Source organism: Brienomyrus brachyistius, chromosome 1 (genome assembly GCF_023856365.1).
Source record: "Brienomyrus brachyistius isolate T26 chromosome 1, BBRACH_0.4, whole genome shotgun sequence".
Classification (NCBI taxonomy): Eukaryota; Metazoa; Chordata; class Actinopteri; order Osteoglossiformes; family Mormyridae; genus Brienomyrus; species Brienomyrus brachyistius.
In genome coordinates this window covers 41302524-41323637 of record NC_064533.1, presented here as the reverse complement: position 1 = coordinate 41323637, position 21114 = coordinate 41302524, and the positions used below count along the sequence as shown (strand labels likewise).

General features: G+C 40.7%; 1 long non-coding RNA gene across 1 annotated transcript; it reads right to left on the bottom strand.

Moving 5' to 3' along the window:
• Window positions 1-4848: 4848 nt before the first annotated feature.
• LOC125704145 (uncharacterized) lies at window positions 4849-19675 on the bottom strand. Its single transcript, XR_007381036.1, has 3 exons — window positions 19462-19675; window positions 19203-19316; window positions 4849-5069 (listed from the first exon to the last, which is right to left on the bottom strand). It is a non-coding gene; the product is annotated as an uncharacterized LOC125704145 (long non-coding RNA).
• Window positions 19676-21114: the final 1439 nt, after the last annotated feature.

The window sequence follows — 21114 nt, the reverse complement described above, 5'->3', positions numbered from 1 at the left end:
AGCGCTTTGTCTTCAACCATTTCTGGGTGCTTTTAGAGGGTCCTGCTGGAACACCCATGACCTCTGATGCAGACCCAGCTTTCTGACACTGGGCCCTACATTGCACCCCAAAATCTTTCGGTAGTCTTCAGATTTCATGATGCCTTGTACACAGTCAAGGCATCCAGTGCCAGAGGCAGCAAAACATTCCCAAAACATCTTAGAACTTCCACCATGTTTGACTCTAGGTACTGTGTTCTATTCTTCATAGGCCTCATTCTGTTTTCTGTAAACAGTTCAATGATGAGCTTTACCAAAAAGGTCTATCTTGGTCACATCTGTCCACAAGACGTTCTCCCAGAAGGATTTTGGCTTCCTCAAGTACATTTTGGCAAACTCCAGTCTGGTTTTTTTGTTTCTGTGTCAGCAGTGGGGTCCTCCTGGATCTCCTGCCATAGCGTCTCATTTCGTTCAGATGTTGATGGATAGTTCGAGCTAACACTGTTGCACCCTGAGTCTAGAGAACAGCTTTAATCTGTTTAGAAGTTGATTGGAGCTGTTTATCCACCATCCAAACTATCCTTCGTTGCAGTCTTTTATTAATTTTTCTTTTCCATCCATGTCCAGGGATATTAGCTACAGTGCCATGTGTTGTGAACTTCTTGATTATGTTGTGCACAGTGGACAGAGGAACTTGAAAGTCTCTGGAGATGGACTTGTAGCCTTGAGATTGTTGATATTTTTCCACAGTATTTGTTCTCAAGTCCTCAGACAATTCTTTGCTCATCTTTCTGTTCTCCATGCTTAGTGCGGCACACACAACAGAAAGGTTGAGTCAACTTTTCTCCATTTTAACTGGCTTCAGATGTGATTGCTATATTGTCAGCACCTGTTATTTGCCACAGTTGAGTTAAAACAAGCGTCATATGTATGAAATAAAACGATTTACCTACAATTTTGAAAAGTTATATATATTAATTATATATTGTCCACAGTCAGAGCTTTCTCTGTGCTGGTGTTAATGGCAGCCTGTGCATGGGATGACCATACAGCCTCATGCAAACCCACAATGCCACACCTATCAAACTCCATCAAGTGCTGGTAATGCTGTCTAATGCTGTCTGTGTCTGGCAACTAGACGCGCCAGCTACTTGCAAAGCAAATCATTTACATACCCATCGCTGGTCTGCACGTGTACCAAGTTAGTCACATCTGATAATTACTTCTGAGTGTGTAAATAAATGCTCACAGACACTGTACTTGACCAAAAATCTTAAAGCTTGGAAATAAATGTTTTTGAAATACATATATCTTTTTCATACATTCACAGTTATTTTTATTTAATCAAAACACAGCAGTAGATCAATTAGAGTTCAATGCTGACATTGTGCCTTACTGAGAAAACATGGCTCCTATTTAGGGCCACCCAGAATGAATTGTTCCAGATGTGCCAATTATGCTGTAGCGATTGTGGTGAGACTGCTGGCTCATTCAGCAGAAGCTTATAAAAACTGGGACAAAATCACAAAAGGGGCATTCTGCAATGTCACTAGTTGGAAAGGACAATCGGGAGACTAATTTTTCCAAATAATTGAAGAAACTCAGAAAATAAAGTGGAAGTACTATAGTACTGTGCCAGGGTTTACTGTAGCTTAGCTGGAAACCAAAACAGTTTGATACTAAAGGGAGTTTTTTCTAAAATCATCCAAAAAAAAATTAAAAAGATGAGAGAATGAAACCTTACCCTATATAATGTAATTATCATATATTCAGTATATTGCAGTGTGGAGTTACCGGTGGGCAGCGCGGCAGGTTGGACTTATGCCAGCTTTATACATATTTCGTAGTAGTCGCTTGTGTTGTTACAAATGTGCTGCGTGTTATGTCATGTATAGTGTTTAATGTTTATCATTATACATATTGTGTATATCAGTGTGTGCACCCACTGTGTGTATTAGGAGTAAGCGGGGCGAGAAGCACAGTGGGCAGTGTGAGTGCGTGTTGTTGGAGTGGTAGGGGTGTAATAAACGCCATCTGCTGATTGAACCTGGAACTGTCTCTGCTGGTTAATCATTGGCAACATGGCTCAGTGATCCACTATTACAATATGTATATTGTAGGTGGCCCATTAAAAGCACTCCCCGTGCCGTTTTCACAGAATAGTCTTGGACTTGGCCGTGTTTTTAGTGCTTCTGTTCATGTGATGCAGATGCGGTGTGGTTGGGTTGGGGGGCAGATATGAGTGAACCAGCTTCTTGAAATTCCGCAGTGTTAAAATACACCAGTTAACATTGAGCCTTGCTTTTTTAAATACTATCTATACATCTTAATTGATAAACTTTACACTACATATGTGACAATAATTCATAAAATCATTTATACAACCAGCAAGGTCACATTGCAAAAGGACGACCCAAATGTCAGTAGGGTAGCCCCTCGCACGGGTGTTTATCATGGGGGAAACAGGCAGCAAAGCAACACAGACAGAGGACAATGACTGAACATGAAGCACAGGACTAAGAGAAGCTAATACAATTGCCTAACAGACGAGTAAACACAAGGCAGCTGTGCTGGTTAATTAGAGGGCAGGAACAAGAGGTACGACTGACAAGCTTCAGACACAAGTGATTATCAGTCATGCCCAAGAGAAACACTGGGAACAAATGAGCAGTATGGGGTTAGATGTGATACCAGGATTACACAGGAAATACTTTGCTCTGCTACAATTACATTTACTTCAAGGTTATACTACAGTCGAACCTCGTTACTACGTACAAGACGGCATATCAAAAACATGTACTTTATAAGCATAGAACGTTGTAACCACTTAGTGCAAGATGGATGAAAGAACTCACGAAATATCCATGTAAATGATAAAACTTTAATAGAACAGACCCTTAAATTGACTACAAAACAAACAAACACATTATTACTCGTTAAATAATTTGACAAAGCTCATTTGGATCCTTGAAATTTTCCTTAAATTACTCACGATTACTTAGTGCCGGTCGGCGATAAACGGTAATGAAAATACACAACGGCTGGTCAAAACAGATTTTTAAAATAAACATTCGCATCCAAATTGGAATTTGGCCTGAAAATATTAATGAAATATTGGTCAAATTAAATCATAAAATCCTTCCATTATTATACTTATATTATACTTCCATTATTATTCTGAATTCACAATTACCGGCATGACCGGTATTTCACAAGGTTTAATAAACAAAGAATACGCACACAACTCTTAACAAGCCATTACTACGCAGTCCAGTAACAATTGGTCAAGGCAACTCATTTAACGCCAAGCAACGCAATAGACAAATGTGCATTGTCGGGCGAAGATCAGGTAGATACAGGTAGATGTAGCGACACAAGTTGTGGTGGGCGGGGAGAGCGCTGTACGTTGTAACGATGGTTAGTTTTCATATTTTCTCTAGAAATTCGGATGTTGTATCGAAGTTTACGCTGTAAGCGTGTACGCTGTAAACAATGGCTGCTATTGGAATAATACATAGGCTAAAAACGGGAATTAGAAACCTGTACGTTGAAAAGGTGAAAACGTTGTATCCGGGGTACGTAGTAACAAGGTTCGACTGTATTTAGAATTGCATTTGTTAGGAAAGCATTTACCCTGTGACCCTGACCTGGATAATAAGCTAGATGGGGAGTGTGCACACATGTAAGCGTGCAGACACTCAAGTACACACTTCCATATCCAGGAAATATTTTTGTTTGAATGAAGCAGGCTTTATGACTTTAATGAACTCTGGCGGAGATATCAGAGAGCCGAACATACCTCTGACAATTTTAAAAATGACTGTCCTTGCAAGAAACCTACAATGTACTGTAGAATGAACATACAGTATTTACAATATTCCACATCAAATAACATTGTAGCGCTTCACAGACCCAGGCATTACAGCGGCAGACACAAGAGGAGGCAAGATGGTTTAAAACAAGACAGCTCTGTCATACATAACAGGGAAACGCAGGAAGGTCAGATGCTGGACAGTAAGGCACACACATGGAGTGTAGTTTACACAATGGCTAAATGCATGTGAGAATCAGACAGGATTAATACAAGACACAGGCAAGGGCACACACAACAATTAGGAATACAGGTTTTTACAATAACACAAAAAACGGGCTATTTATACAGCCCCTGCCATGTTCTGTGAGGTTAATGGGCTCCATGATGTGAAGCCATTTCACTGGCGCTACAATAGTTTCAAAAAGAAGATGAATGTGTCATGCCCAGCTCGTCCGATCCTCGTGTGTGCCACGCCCCCTCATAATCCACGTGTGCTTCCCCGATTGTGCCCAGCTGTTACCTATCAGAATCAATATACACCTCAATCACCTGTATGTCTGTAACAGGAGGACAATGATTAATTATATGCAACGTAGTCGCCTGCAAATTTGTCCTAATACATGCACAGTTAGGCAAATAATTATTTGACCCCCTGCTGAATTCTTAAGTTGACCCATTAATAAATAAATGAGAAGTCTATAATTTCACTTGTAGGTTTATTTTAGCATATGTAGTGAGGGATTTCACCTGCAACAAGGAGGGAGGACACATCATGCAACAAAGTATGAATGGGGAGGTTGAGCTCTTCCTAGAACTGGTAGTCACACCCCAGCACTCTTTTAAAGCAGTTGTTACCACTAGGTGTAGGGTGTGAGCCATGTACCTACTGTGCACATAGTCACCATCAGCCATTACCCTGATCATATTGGAGGTGTCACACGTTCCTGGGCAGGAAAGCACAGATCCAGGGATGCAAACCAGAACGGGGTTTATTAAGCTGTACCAGGCAGAAGTAATGGAGGGGACAGGCGAATATCTTGGTCAGTGTAAGGGAGAGGATTCCCTTACTATTTTATTGTAATTGATAGTATATTAGTGATACACTCTTTCTTTATTTTAATAAATAGTATTTTATTTAGCATTGTACTTTACCCAGGGATTTGCATAGGAGAACAGTGGCATACAGGGGTTTGCTGGTTTATTGGATCTTGAAGTCAGTTGGTGGCCTTGGTTCAGATCCTGCGCAGTGCCTCCTCATCAAGGAAGGTGGTGGGGTCTGTGAAAAGGAATGGTGATTGAGGGAGAATAAGGTTACCAGTAAGAGAGAGGAAGGATACCGCTTTTGTCAAATTGACAGGTCGGGTCAAAGGTCACGTTCAAAAGTTCAGTGGGCGGAGCTTATGTTGTAGTGGGTTGAGCTTGGTTGTGTAACTGACGCAATAGCATATGGATTTAATTATTTATTTAAATATTTTTTTTTGTCTTCTTCCCCGGGGGGTTGGTTGTGTAACTGCTGCAATGGTATTTGTATTTAATTATTTATTTATTATTTTAAATGATTGTGGCTTAGGGGGCCTGGGTTGGTTGTGTTAGTGCTGCAATGGTATTTGGATTTAATTATTTATTATTTTAAATGCTTATTTTAAATGTTTATTATTTTAAAATGATATTGAGGAGAGTGCTTATGAGTGTGTATTATTTTAAAAATGATATTGATGAGAGTGCTTATGAGCGTGTGTTATTTGAATAAGTTATTATTATTATTATTTTGTGGTGCGCGGGCGGGAGTGAGCGTGGCTGGGTTACCTGATGGAGCGCGAGCGTACGGTGTGCGGTAGCGTGGTAAGGTCCCCGGGCTTCGGAGAATCAGCAAAGGACTTATTCACATACTGGTGCGGTAGCGCGGAAAGGTCCGCACGGCTTTGGATAATCCTCGGAGAGAGCGATGCGGGAGAGCTGAGAGGCGTGCTGCTGCGCGAGTCTGAGAGAAACTGTGAGAGACTGTGGGATAAAATGGTAAAGTTGGAGCAAAGAATGAGAGGAGGAGGTGCAGGGTCTATCGTCCAATAAAAACGCTCGGCGCTAGTTTTGACCGTGTGTTTTTTCCTCACGCGAGCGTTTGTATCACATCGGCGTATGGCGCCAATTTGTAAAGGTCATAAGTCGAGACATACATCGAGTCTGTCAATTTGTCCGGCAGTAAATTCTGCAGGGCCGTGCCACCTGGCCATCGAGGCGCCCCCCTACCCGGCCACGCGGGCCATACATCGAGTCTGACACTTTTGCCCTCCAGTAAATTCTGTTTAAAGTTTTGTTTTCACATACGTCCCAAATTACAGATAATTTTCTTACACAGGCACGAGTAGCATCATCAAGGCCGTACCACCTGGTCATACATCAAGTCTGACAATTTCCCCGCCAGTAAATTCTGTTTATAGTTTTGTTTGTCATACATGACCGTGCAGATATGGGGTGACAGAGACAATTAAATTGTATTGCGGCGAGCGGGGGGGGGGGGGGGGCCTATTCCTCCTAGGGCAGAGGCACAAGTATCTTCGAGGTCTTACCCTTCCTGCCAGCCAAAGAGGTTCATCCAGGCCTTACCCGGTGAGTATATTATTTCTTTTATTCGCGTGATAAAAATGCTAATTAATTAAATTAAATTAAATTAAATTAAAAATAACATTCTAATAATAGGTATTCTCTGTTTTTTCTATGTACAAGAGAGAGAGACTGCGCTGACCGGTCAAGAGAAAATCTACAAGAGACCTGAATCAGCAGTGTTATAAAGCACATAGCCAACGCTAATTAATAAAGAATTTAAGCATAATAGCCCAGACGTACCATGGCCTATAGCTGGTAGAAACGGAGCTATCCTACGACCTACAAGATAAAAGCATATGGCACCAAATTGGAATCAGTAGTCTTTAAAAGAATAAATGGACTAGCAACTGTCTCTGGGGGAGCACCCCCGGTTAGGTACTATTAAGCAGCATTTAGTGACATGCATCAAAACACATTTTTTAAAACTTTGACAGAATAAAGTCTTAGTTATTTTAATAAATACGTTTTTCAGTAAATGTTTATTCACGCGCATGCGGACAAACACACACCCCGGAGGTCAAACTAAAAAAAAGTTGATACAAACTACAGTTGTATCGGACACGCACACAAAAACACAAAAGAGTTTGCTCAATCAAAAAAACACCAAACATATATAGTTCACGTTTTTTATTAAAATGTATAAGGATTGTTTTGATTTAAATTAATATGAGTGGAATATAAGTCATTTACGCAACAGGATTTGAGGAAGAACCTAAATAGCAGCTAGAAATGACCGACCAGGCAGGCAGAAGTCTGCTTTTCTTATCTCACAAGTCATGGAAGGGTGGGAGGGGGGGGCCACATAAGTGTGGGGTAGGAACTGTGGAATCAGGCAGGGGTGTAAGAATTTAGGATATAGTCTTGTTATTTTAAAGAAGGTGTACATGATTATTTAATTATATTTAAAGAAGGTGTACATGATTATTTAATTATATTTAATAGGAACCAGTAAGCTGCATTTAGCACCATGCTGCAAATACACATTAAAAACTTTAAAGAATAAGGTCTTAGTTATTTTAATAAAGACATCCTACAAGGTGCCCACGGCCCCAGCTTATATAATCTACAAGCTTGATCTGAGATGCTTGCTGGAGTACAATGCTAAGTTGACAACGGTAACGGAGCTGCAGACTGTTTGATAGTTAATGAAACATAGTTCAAATTCAACAGTGTCAGCAGTCATCCACTATGCAGGGAGACTACAGATTCACTATAACGACCCCATTTATCTGCTAGAATTATTTAAAAATTGTTTTTGACAGAATAAAGCCTTAGTTATTTTAATAAATATGTTTTTTCAGTAAATGTATATTCATGCTCATGTGCACAAACACACACACACACACACACACACACACACACACACACACACACGCACACCGGTGGTCAGGGGCTATAGAGTTTAACTTTAGGTCTGTGAAAGTATAGGACCGCCATGTGTATACAGACCCCAAAACATACTAACTTAGTCGTTCATGAGTCTTATTGTAAAAAACCACACAAAATAGACTTGTAAATTTTAAAGAAAACACATTAACAGCTTTTGTTAATGTTTAAATGTATAAAAACTTTAGATGTGTTTGTTAAACAGTCAAACAAAAATGTGTTATTTTAAAGTAGTATAAAATATAACCTTAACTTTGGACGCAAGATGAACAACCTACACAGACACAAACACAGACAGACACACACACACAGCAAAACCCCAAGCATGCGCACAAGCGCACAACCAAAGGTTGGGAAGTGTGCTTTCCTTATCTCACAAGTCATGGAAGGGTGGGAGGGGGGCCATATAAGTGAGGGGTAGGAACTGTGGAATCAGGCAAGGGTGTAAGAATTTAGGATATAGTCTTGTTATTTTAAAGAAGGTGTACATGATTATTTAATTACATTTAATAGCAACCAGTAAGGTGCATTTACACATTAAATGCAAATACACTTTAAAACTTTAAAGAATGGTAATATAACTTGACCATAGTTTTTAGTTACACAAATATTTTAAGACGTAACATGAACGTTTTTCAAAGTAAGATGTACAAATGTTTTAAAATGTGACATGAAAGTTTTTCAAAGTAAGATGTACAAGTATTTTAAAATGTAACATGAAAGTTTTTCAAAGTAAGATGTACAAATGTTTTAAAATGTAACATTAAAGTTTTTCAAAGTAAGATGTACAACTGTTTTAAGACGTAACATAAAAGTTTTTCAAAGTAAGATGTACAGATGTTTTAAGATGTAAGATGTTTGGGTGTTTTACAAAAACATTTTGTTATATGTTTGCAGCCCAAACGTATTTTTAAAATGTACAAAGTTTTATGCATTCATTTTGTGAATTAGTTTTGAAATCTAATATGAACATGGCTTTTATTTTACAAAAGCAAAGTTGTAAAAAGTTTGTAGGGATTTTATCAAAGGAGATTTTGTTAATGTAATATGAAGTTTTTTTTATTTTCAAAGTTGCACAAGTGTTTTAAAATGTATCATGTATACGTGTGTTTTATTTTTCAAGCTTGTGTACATTTATCAAATGAGTTTTTAAAATGTACCATGACCGGGTGTTTTATTATTCAAAATAAAAGTTGTGCATATGTTTTGTTATATGTATGTAGCACGGTTGTGTTTTTAAAATGTACTAATTTTGTGGGGTGGTGGGAATAAACCGTATTTAAAGGGGTACCTCTCATGGAATCTACCAATCTTTAACAGCTGATGAACCCTGAGCCACACGGGGACTGGGAGTTTTAACCGTGAGACTCGACACCTAGGCATTAGATCCTTATGTCAGCAATGCTCCCCATGCATGTACCCAGTGTAGGGTCAGGTCCAGAGAAAGCTGTAACTACGAGTGCAGCTGATTAATAGCATTTAATTTATAACAGGAGGAGCTAGTAAACTACATTTAGCAGTCGCATTAAAACACGTTAAAGACTTTAAAGAATAAAGGCTTAGTTATTTTTTAATAAAGATGGCTTTTCAGTAAATGTTGACTTCCCTACAAGGTGACCCCCAAGGCCTATGCTTATAGCATCCGGGTGCCTGATTTGAGATGCTTACTGAGGATGCCATGTTAACACCGGTAACTGAGCTGCACCATCTGTCACACTTAATGAAACTTAGTCCTAATTCAACAGAACCAGTCGTCATCCACTTTGCAGTGAGATTTCTGAGCGAAAAGTGAGCGAAGTTTCATTTTCTTACTTTACCACCTATCGGTTAGTAAGGGAAATGGAGGCGGTAATATGTCGGACACGTCAATGGCACTGAGCGCGAGGGAGTGTGCGGTGTGGCGCGAGCTGCTAGCTGATGTAACGCTGCGAACAGTGGGGCTCTTACGTTTTTAAGATGCGGCTAACTATCCCCGAGACACTTTAGCCAGGTTCGTGTATATTTGCTCTTAATGCTGCGGTCAACGCCAGGAGGGAGCTGGCTAGCAATAACATCTTTAGCTGGTCTTAAAGCTTGCTGTATTTTTCATTCAGTAAATACACGGTTTAGAAGAAAACCTAATCGACATTTAAATAAATAAAAAATAAACGTACAAAACTATTGAAATCCACAAGAAGCATGTGCATATTTTTCTGGTTTGCATGTTATGTGTGGTTGTCTAAGCACCGTCGGCCTAGTGTTTGATAGGTGATGGAGAAGCATACGGTCGTAAACTGCATGCGCTTATGCCAACAGGTGTTTAACATACAAACATAGACGCTTTTCTCTAACGTAAAACATTTAAAGGCTCATTCTGTTTTGTCGACATTCTTTAATTTTATTCAAGTAGCCTCTAATCACCTTACACTTGTTCTATTTTACTGTAGAGTATTTTAAAACAATGTCACTGAAATGTCACCACATGTCAAAGCTAACAAGGTAACATGATTGTATCAGCGGAACAAAAAGCCGTCGCCTGGATATGTATAGACAGATCATGTATTGCTCAGCAAATCGACAGCATTTTGAAATCTATTTGTATCTAGACAAATATATTGGGAATGAAGCGTCGCGTTTTAAGAGGCAGACATTGAGGCCGAATTTAAGTTGGTCACAAATGTATTTTTCTTCTGCAGCTAGAAGCGTCGTCTGAGCCTGATTTTAACTGGCATGTCGGTGTGGGATTCTTATAGTAGAAGTTATGTGAATTGCGGTACTCTGAAATTAAGTGATATGTGTATTAGAATCGTGAAGTGTCATCTTCCTTTTGTTTTAGCTTCCCCCTAGGCATTTTTATGAACTGTATTGCAATATCAGACAGTGTGTCATGAATTTCTGAAGGCATGTTATATATGACCGTTCCTTGGATACGTCTCTTGTACAGTAGTTGCAGTTTGTCTGGACAAGACTGTTTGCCTAATGTGACATGGTGAACAAGTCCTGTGATTAAAGCATGTCTGCTGCTTAAAACATTGTGTTGTATGATGAAGGTTTCTAGCCGGTACATGTTGAATTACATTAGAATATTCAAGTATTATTTTTTAAATCATTTAATGAAATAGGTATTTATCTCATTATTGATGATGCCTGTGGTCCACCTGTATGACAAGTAACCTGTCCCGGACAGAGGTTTCTTCAAGGCCTGTTGTAGGATCCCCATGGTGTAGCATTATGAGAAAGTATACAGGGAGTAGTACAAATGAGCAGTCGCCCTGCCCCTCTTTTACTCATTTTGGATGCTTAAATTACTAAATTGTGTCTTTAATGCTATTCTGTATGATTCTATGGTCTGAGTGAGTCTCCAGTACTACATGAATGGTAAACTTAAAAACTCTACTTCTCTTAGCTTAATAATATTTTCTTTCTTGAGTTGAATTAGTTTGTGTCTAATTTTCATTTTATTGATTTTCTGCACACTTGGATTATTTATTTGCCCCCTTGTCTTAAAGGCTAGAGGGGGTCTGTGCTTGTGACCTGGCAATTATTTTCGGTGTTTGTCACTAAACTTGCAATATAAAATTTGAAGACAGGTCTGTGACCTGTGCTTGCAACAAAAAACGTCTAAGTGGTAGTAGGCAAAGCACAGCACTGCCTATACTTTCTGAAAAGGCTAATCTTTTATGGCACAGACAGGAAAAGGTGATGATCCACTAGCAGCTCCAAGACGAAAATGGGGTTTATTAAAGAAAAACAGAGCACCCTGGGGTAAAATACTAAACAAAAAAGCCGTGAGGGGTCCGAAACTAGCTGGGAGAAATAAGATTGAACTAAAGAAATCATTAAGTAACACAACTAAGGAACTAGGCTAAACAGAGAGCAGGACTAAAAAACCAACCAGTCATTTCACAGTGTGTGTGTGTGTGTGTGTGTGTGTGTGTGTGTGTGTGTGTGTGTGTGTGTGTGTGTGTGTGTGTGTGTGTGGCACATGCATTCGTTTGTCCGTCCGTCTGTGGAGGATTCTTATTACCGCTCTTATCAGTGGCTCTGCCATTCGTTACAAGCCTGTTTGCCGGTAAGACGGCTAACTAGCCTTTTCCAGCAACATGAGCCAAGTCAAGAAAATGTTTATGCTCAGCCCCCAGCAACTGCGTACGCTGACCCAGAGGGCGACCCCGCATACCATCGGGGAATCGGCCCTGGGTGAACTCGAACACCAGATGCAGGGTTTAATAAATCAGCCGGCTATGCATCTGGATGAAAAAGTGAAGAGATACAACCAATTGCTACAGAGGTATCTGAATCTAGCCCGAAAAGAGGAAAATCAGGGGCGAGAAATTGTCCTTACAGAGCGGAAAGAAAAAACGGACGAGGAGGAGGAGGGGAGACAGCCTGACGGCGGCGGCGCGACTGGGGACAATTTCTCGCCCCTGATTTTCCTCTTTTCGGGCTAGATTCAGATACCTCTGTAGCAATTGGTTGTATCTCTTCACTTTTTCATCCAGATGCATAGCCGGCTGATTTATTAAACCCTGCATCTGGTGTTCGAGTTCACCCAGGGCCGATTCCCCGATGGTATGCGGGGTCGCCCTCTGGGTCAGCGTACGCAGTTGCTGGGGGCTGAGCATAAACATTTTCTTGACTTGGCTCATGTTGCTGGAAAAGGCTAGTTAGCCGTCTTACCGGCAAACAGGCTTGTAACGAATGGCAGAGCCACTGATAAGAGCGGTAATAAGAATCCTCCACAGACGGACGGACAAACGAATGCATGTGCCACACACACACACACACACACACACACACACACACACACACACACACACACACACACACACACTGTGAAATGACTGGTTGGTTTTTTAGTCCTGCTCTCTGTTTAGCCTAGTTCCTTAGTTGTGTTACTTAATGATTTCTTTAGTTCAATCTTATTTCTCCCAGCTAGTTTCGGACCCCTCACGGCTTTTTTGTTTAGTATTTTACCCCAGGGTGCTCTGTTTTTCTTTAATAAACCCCATTTTCGTCTTGGAGCTGCTAGTGGATCATCACCTTTTCCTGTCTGTGCCATAAAAGATTAGCCTTTTCAGAAAGTATAGGCAGTGCTGTGCTTTGCCTACTACCACTTAGACGTTTTTTGTTGCAAGCACAGGTCACAGACCTGTCTTCAAATTTTATATTGCAAGTTTAGTGACAAACACCGAAAATAATTGCCAGGTCACAAGCACAGACCCCCTCTAGCCTTTAAGACAAGGGGGCAAATAAATAATCCAAGTGTGCAGAAAATCAATAAAATGAAAATTAGACACAAACTAATTCAACTCAAGAAAGAAAATATTATTAAGCTAAGAGAAGTAGAGTTTTTAAGTTTACCATTCATGTAGTACTGGAGACTCACTCAGACCATAGAATCATACAGAATAGCATTAAAGACACAATTTAGTAATTTAAGCATCCAAAATGAGTAAAAGAGGGGCAGGGCGACTGCTCATTTGTACTACTCCCTGTATACTTTCTCATAATGCTACACCATGGGGATCCTACAACAGGCCTTGAAGAAACCTCTGTCCGGGACAGGTTACTTGTCATACAGGTGGACCACAGGCATCATCAATAATGAGATAAATACCTATTTCATTAAATGATTTAAAAAATAATACTTGAATATTCTAATGTAATTCAACATGTACCGGCTAGAAACCTTCATCATACAACACAATGTTTTAAGCAGCAGACATGCTTTAATCACAGGACTTGTTCACCATGTCACATTAGGCAAACAGTCTTGTCCAGACAAACTGCAACTACTGTACAAGAGACGTATCCAAGGAACGGTCATATATAACATGCCTTCAGAAATTCATGACACACTGTCTGATATTGCAATACAGTTCATAAAAATGCCTAGGGGGAAGCTAAAACAAAAGGAAGATGACACTTCACGATTCTAATACACATATCACTTAATTTCAGAGTACCGCAATTCACATAACTTCTACTATAAGAATCCCACACCGACATGCCAGTTAAAATCAGGCTCAGACGACGCTTCTAGCTGCAGAAGAAAAATACATTTGTGACCAACTTAAATTCGGCCTCAATGTCTGCCTCTTAAAACGCGACGCTTCATTCCCAATATATTTGTCTAGATACAAATAGATTTCAAAATGCTGTCGATTTGCTGAGCAATACATGATCTGTCTATACATATCCAGGCGACGGCTTTTTGTTCCGCTGATACAATCATGTTACCTTGTTAGCTTTGACATGTGGTGACATTTCAGTGACATTGTTTTAAAATACTCTACAGTAAAATAGAACAAGTGTAAGGTGATTAGAGGCTACTTGAATAAAATTAAAGAATGTCGACAAAACAGAATGAGCCTTTAAATGTTTTACGTTAGAGAAAAGCGTCTATGTTTGTATGTTAAACACCTGTTGGCATAAGCGCATGCAGTTTACGACCGTATGCTTCTCCATCACCTATCAAACACTAGGCCGACGGTGCTTAGACAACCACACATAACATGCAAACCAGAAAAATATGCACATGCTTCTTGTGGATTTCAATAGTTTTGTACGTTTATTTTTTATTTATTTAAATGTCGATTAGGTTTTCTTCTAAACCGTGTATTTACTGAATGAAAAATACAGCAAGCTTTAAGACCAGCTAAAGATGTTATTGCTAGCCAGCTCCCTCCTGGCGTTGACCGCAGCATTAAGAGCAAATATACACGAACCTGGCTAAAGTGTCTCGGGGATAGTTAGCCGCATCTTAAAAACGTAAGAGCCCCACTGTTCGCAGCGTTACATCAGCTAGCAGCTCGCGCCACACCGCACACTCCCTCGCGCTCAGTGCCATTGACGTGTCCGACATATTACCGCCTCCATTTCCCTTACTAACCGATAGGTGGTAAAGTAAGAAAATGAAACTTCGCTCACTTTTCGCTCAGAAATCTCACTGCAAAGTGGATGACGACTGGTTCTGTTGAATTAGGACTAAGTTTCATTAAGTGTGACAGATGGTGCAGCTCAGTTACCGGTGTTAACATGGCATCCTCAGTAAGCATCTCAAATCAGGCACCCGGATGCTATAAGCATAGGCCTTGGGGGTCACCTTGTAGGGAAGTCAACATTTACTGAAAAGCCATCTTTATTAAAAAATAACTAAGCCTTTATTCTTTAAAGTCTTTAACGTGTTTTAATGCGACTGCTAAATGTAGTTTACTAGCTCCTCCTGTTATAAATTAAATGCTATTAATCAGCTGCACTCGTAGTTACAGCTTTCTCTGGACCTGACCCTACACTGGGTACATGCATGGGGAGCATTGCTGACATAAGGATCTAATGCCTAGGTGTCGAGTCTCACGGTTAAAACTCCCAGTCCCCGTGTGGCTCAGGGTTCATCAGCTGTTAAAGATTGGTAGATTCCATGAGAGGTACCCCTTTAAATACGGTTTATTCCCACCACCCCACAAAATTAGTACATTTTAAAAACACAACCGTGCTACATACATATAACAAAACATATGCACAACTTTTATTTTGAATAATAAAACACCCGGTCATGGTACATTTTAAAAACTCATTTGATAAATGTACACAAGCTTGAAAAATAAAACACACGTATACATGATACATTTTAAAACACTTGTGCAACTTTGAAAATAAAAAAAACTTCATATTACATTAACAAAATCTCCTTTGATAAAATCCCTACAAACTTTTTACAACTTTGCTTTTGTAAAATAAAAGCCATGTTCATATTAGATTTCAAAACTAATTCACAAAATGAATGCATAAAACTTTGTACATTTTAAAAATACGTTTGGGCTGCAAACATATAACAAAATGTTTTTGTAAAACACCCAAACATCTTACATCTTAAAACATCTGTACATCTTACTTTGAAAAACTTTTATGTTACGTCTTAAAACAGTTGTACATCTTACTTTGAAAAACTTTAATGTTACATTTTAAAACATTTGTACATCTTACTTTGAAAAACTTTCATGTTACATTTTAAAATACTTGTACATCTTACTTTGAAAAACTTTCATGTCACATTTTAAAACATTTGTACATCTTACTTTGAAAAACGTTCATGTTACGTCTTAAAATATTTGTGTAACTAAAAACTATGGTCAAGTTATATTACCATTCTTTAAAGTTTTAAAGTGTATTTGCATTTAATGTGTAAATGCACCTTACTGGTTGCTATTAAATGTAATTAAATAATCATGTACACCTTCTTTAAAATAACAAGACTATATCCTAAATTCTTACACCCTTGCCTGATTCCACAGTTCCTACCCCTCACTTATATGGCCCCCCTCCCACCCTTCCATGACTTGTGAGATAAGGAAAGCACACTTCCCAACCTTTGGTTGTGCGCTTGTGCGCATGCTTGGGGTTTTGCTGTGTGTGTGTGTCTGTCTGTGTTTGTGTCTGTGTAGGTTGTTCATCTTGCGTCCAAAGTTAAGGTTATATTTTATACTACTTTAAAATAACACATTTTTGTTTGACTGTTTAACAAACACATCTAAAGTTTTTATACATTTAAACATTAACAAAAGCTGTTAATGTGTTTTCTTTAAAATTTACAAGTCTATTTTGTGTGGTTTTTTACAATAAGACTCATGAACGACTAAGTTAGTATGTTTTGGGGTCTGTATACACATGGCGGTCCTATACTTTCACAGACCTAAAGTTAAACTCTATAGCCCCTGACCACCGGTGTGCGTGTGTGTGTGTGTGTGTGTGTGTGTGTGTGTGTGTGTGTTTGTGCACATGAGCATGAATATACATTTACTGAAAAAACATATTTATTAAAATAACTAAGGCTTTATTCTGTCAAAAACAATTTTTAAATAATTCTAGCAGATAAATGGGGTCGTTATAGTGAATCTGTAGTCTCCCTGCATAGTGGATGACTGCTGACACTGTTGAATTTGAACTATGTTTCATTAACTATCAAACAGTCTGCAGCTCCGTTACCGTTGTCAACTTAGCATTGTACTCCAGCAAGCATCTCAGATCAAGCTTGTAGATTATATAAGCTGGGGCCGTGGGCACCTTGTAGGATGTCTTTATTAAAATAACTAAGACCTTATTCTTTAAAGTTTTTAATGTGTATTTGCAGCATGGTGCTAAATGCAGCTTACTGGTTCCTATTAAATATAATTAAATAATCATGTACACCTTCTTTAAATATAATTAAATAATCATGTACACCTTCTTTAAAATAACAAGACTATATCCTAAATTCTTACACCCCTGCCTGATTCCACAGTTCCTACCCCACACTTATGTGGCCCCCCCTCCCACCCTTCCATGACTTGTGAGATAAGAAAAGCAGACTTCTGCCTGCCTGGTCGGTCATTTCTAGCTGCTATTTAGGTTCTTCCTCAAATCCTGTTGCGTAAATGACTTATATTCCACTCATATTAATTTAAATCAAAACAATCCTTATACATTTTAATAAAAAACGTGAACTATATATGTTTGGTGTTTTTTTGATTGAGCAAACTCTTTTGTGTTTTTGTGTGCGTGTCCGATACAACTGTAGTTTGTATCAACTTTTTTTTAGTTTGACCTCCGGGGTGTGTGTTTGTCCGCATGCGCGTGAATAAACATTTACTGAAAAACGTATTTATTAAAATAACTAAGACTTTATTCTGTCAAAGTTTTAAAAAATGTGTTTTGATGCATGTCACTAAATGCTGCTTAATAGTACCTAACCGGGGGTGCTCCCCCAGAGACAGTTGCTAGTCCATTTATTCTTTTAAAGACTACTGATTCCAATTTGGTGCCATATGCTTTTATCTTGTAGGTCGTAGGATAGCTCCGTTTCTACCAGCTATAGGCCATGGTACGTCTGGGCTATTATGCTTAAATTCTTTATTAATTAGCGTTGGCTATGTGCTTTATAACACTGCTGATTCAGGTCTCTTGTAGATTTTCTCTTGACCGGTCAGCGCAGTCTCTCTCTCTTGTACATAGAAAAAACAGAGAATACCTATTATTAGAATGTTATTTTTAATTTAATTTAATTTAATTTAATTAATTAGCATTTTTATCACGCGAATAAAAGAAATAATATACTCACCGGGTAAGGCCTGGATGAACCTCTTTGGCTGGCAGGAAGGGTAAGACCTCGAAGATACTTGTGCCTCTGCCCTAGGAGGAATAGGCCCCCCCCCCCCCCCCCGCTCGCCGCAATACAATTTAATTGTCTCTGTCACCCCATATCTGCACGGTCATGTATGACAAACAAAACTATAAACAGAATTTACTGGCGGGGAAATTGTCAGACTTGATGTATGACCAGGTGGTACGGCCTTGATGATGCTACTCGTGCCTGTGTAAGAAAATTATCTGTAATTTGGGACGTATGTGAAAACAAAACTTTAAACAGAATTTACTGGAGGGCAAAAGTGTCAGACTCGATGTATGGCCCGCGTGGCCGGGTAGGGGGGCGCCTCGATGGCCAGGTGGCACGGCCCTGCAGAATTTACTGCCGGACAAATTGACAGACTCGATGTATGTCTCGACTTATGACCTTTACAAATTGGCGCCATACGCCGATGTGATACAAACGCTCGCGTGAGGAAAAAACACACGGTCAAAACTAGCGCCGAGCGTTTTTATTGGACGATAGACCCTGCACCTCCTCCTCTCATTCTTTGCTCCAACTTTACCATTTTATCCCACAGTCTCTCACAGTTTCTCTCAGACTCGCGCAGCAGCACGCCTCTCAGCTCTCCCGCATCGCTCTCTCCGAGGATTATCCAAAGCCGTGCGGACCTTTCCGCGCTACCGCACCAGTATGTGAATAAGTCCTTTGCTGATTCTCCGAAGCCCGGGGACCTTACCACGCTACCGCACACCGTACGCTCGCGCTCCATCAGGTAACCCAGCCACGCTCACTCCCGCCCGCGCACCACAAAATAATAATAATAATAACTTATTCAAATAACACACGCTCATAAGCACTCTCATCAATATCATTTTTAAAATAATACACACTCATAAGCACTCTCCTCAATATCATTTTAAAATAATAAACATTTAAAATAAGCATTTAAAATAATAAATAATTAAATCCAAATACCATTGCAGCACTAACACAACCAACCCAGGCCCCCTAAGCCACAATCATTTAAAATAATAAATAAATAATTAAATACAAATACCATTGCAGCAGTTACACAACCAACCCCCCGGGGAAGAAGACAAAAAAAAATATTTAAATAAATAATTAAATCCATATGCTATTGCGTCAGTTACACAACCAAGCTCAACCCACTACAACATAAGCTCCGCCCACTGAACTTTTGAACGTGACCTTTGACCCGACCTGTCATTTTGACAAAAGCGGTATCCTTCCTCTCTCTCTCCAGTAAGAACAATTGATGCAAAGAACTGATTGTAAGATGTGGTTACTCACCTTTCTTCTTGTGTTTCTCCAAGGTGTTTGGGCAAATATGTCCCCTGGGTCCAGACACCATTTAAAGGTTCCGGGAGAGACCAGGGCTTAAGGGAGAGTGGGGAATCTGTTGTGCTGGGGATTTTGGGTTTTATAATATGGGGTTTGTGTAAGATTAAAGAGGGAGATATGTATTAATATGAATGTTAAATGTATTTAAGTATATATGTAGGTTGATGTGTTGTGTATTATGGTGGAAGGGGGGAATTTAAGAAACTACCTGTGAGTGGAAGAATGGTTTAGTCGGTGACAGCTGGAAGTATTTAAGGCTGCCAGTTGTCAGAGGGTTTTTTCTGTTCTTCTGTTGTGCTGTAAAGATGCTAGATGTGAAGTTCTTGTAGGAAGAGCTGCATGGAAAATAAAGATGTGTTGTTCCACTGCATTTGGGGAAGTCTTCTCACTGTAAATCCAGCCGCTGCAGGTCTCCATATGACAGTCGGTAAACGGGCAGGTAAGTCAGAGGCCGGGGAGTCAGTCCTACGGGAAGGCACGGGATGGGACCACACAGGGGAGCAGGAACAGGACGTGCCGGACTCGGCAGGGAAGACGGATCAGGTTCGGGAGCGGGTCTGGAAAAGGAAGATGAAACAGGTAAGGAATAAACACAGGGTAAACGGAACAGGTTGGGAATGAGGGTAACACGATGGACAAGTAATCGCTCGGTAAGGCTTGAAATCATTCACGCAATACTTCGCGTTGAACTGAAGACTTTGGCTTGTTTATATGTGCCCTCTCATTAGCCGTAACCTAGCTCAGCTTGTGGTTCCAGTCTGTGAGGGCGTGACAGTACCCCCCCCCTTGACGGCCGCCTCCCGGAGGCCGAGGGCGCTTGCGGGGCCGACCCCGGGGACGCGGAGCGGGACGGGCAGGGTGGGCAAGGTGAAAGGCCGCCTTGAGGGCAGGGTCAGGAATGGCGGCGGCCGGAGTCCAGCTGCGTTCCGCAGCATCCGCCCCTACCCAGTCGACCAGGTACTGCAGTTGTCCTCTGCGGCGGCGGGAGTCTAGCAGGGCGTGGATCTGAGTGGAGGAGTCCTCCTCTGACATCTCCACGGGGGGCTCCTTCACCTGCGGGATGCCTGGCCGCAGGGGACTGTGTTTTACTGGCTTAAGAAGAGATACATGGAAAGTGGGGCATATGCGGTACACCTTGGGCAGCTGAAGGTGAAAGGTCACCGGCCCCACCCGCCGCAGTATGCGGAAGGGTCCGATGTACCGTGCGGTTAGTTTCCGACATCCTGGTATGCGTAGATTGCGTGTGGACAACCATACTAACTGACCAACCCGATAAGAGGGTCCCGCTCGTCGTCGTCGGTCTGCTTGGGTTTTCCGCTTCTGGGCTTGGTTCTTTAGAGCACGTTGTATCTGCTGCCAAACTTGTCGACTATCCTGATACCATTTCTCCACCTTGGGTACTGCTCCTTCCGGGGAGTCCCACGGGAAGAGCCTAGGCTGGTACCCTAGAACACATTGGAAAGGAGAAAGGCGGGTAACGGGACTCACCCGGGCGTTGAGGGCATATTCCACCCACACCAAGTGTGTTGACCACCCGGAGGGATTGGATCGACACAGCAGACGTAGGGCCTTGGCCACCTCCTGGTTAGTCCGTTCAGCCAGGCCGTTTGACTGAGGGTGGTAGGCGGATGAGAGGCTGAGGGTGATATTGAGCTTGCGACATAACTCTTTAAACACCCGAGAGTTAAACTGGGGTCCCCGGTCGCTGACAATGTCCTCCGGCAGTCCATAGTATCTAAACAGACTCTCTATGACGGTCTCTGCCACCTCAGAAGCAGAGGGCAGTTTTGGAAGTGCGACCAGTCGGCACATTTTTGAGAACCGGTCAACCATGGTCAGAATGGTGGTTTTCCCCATCGAC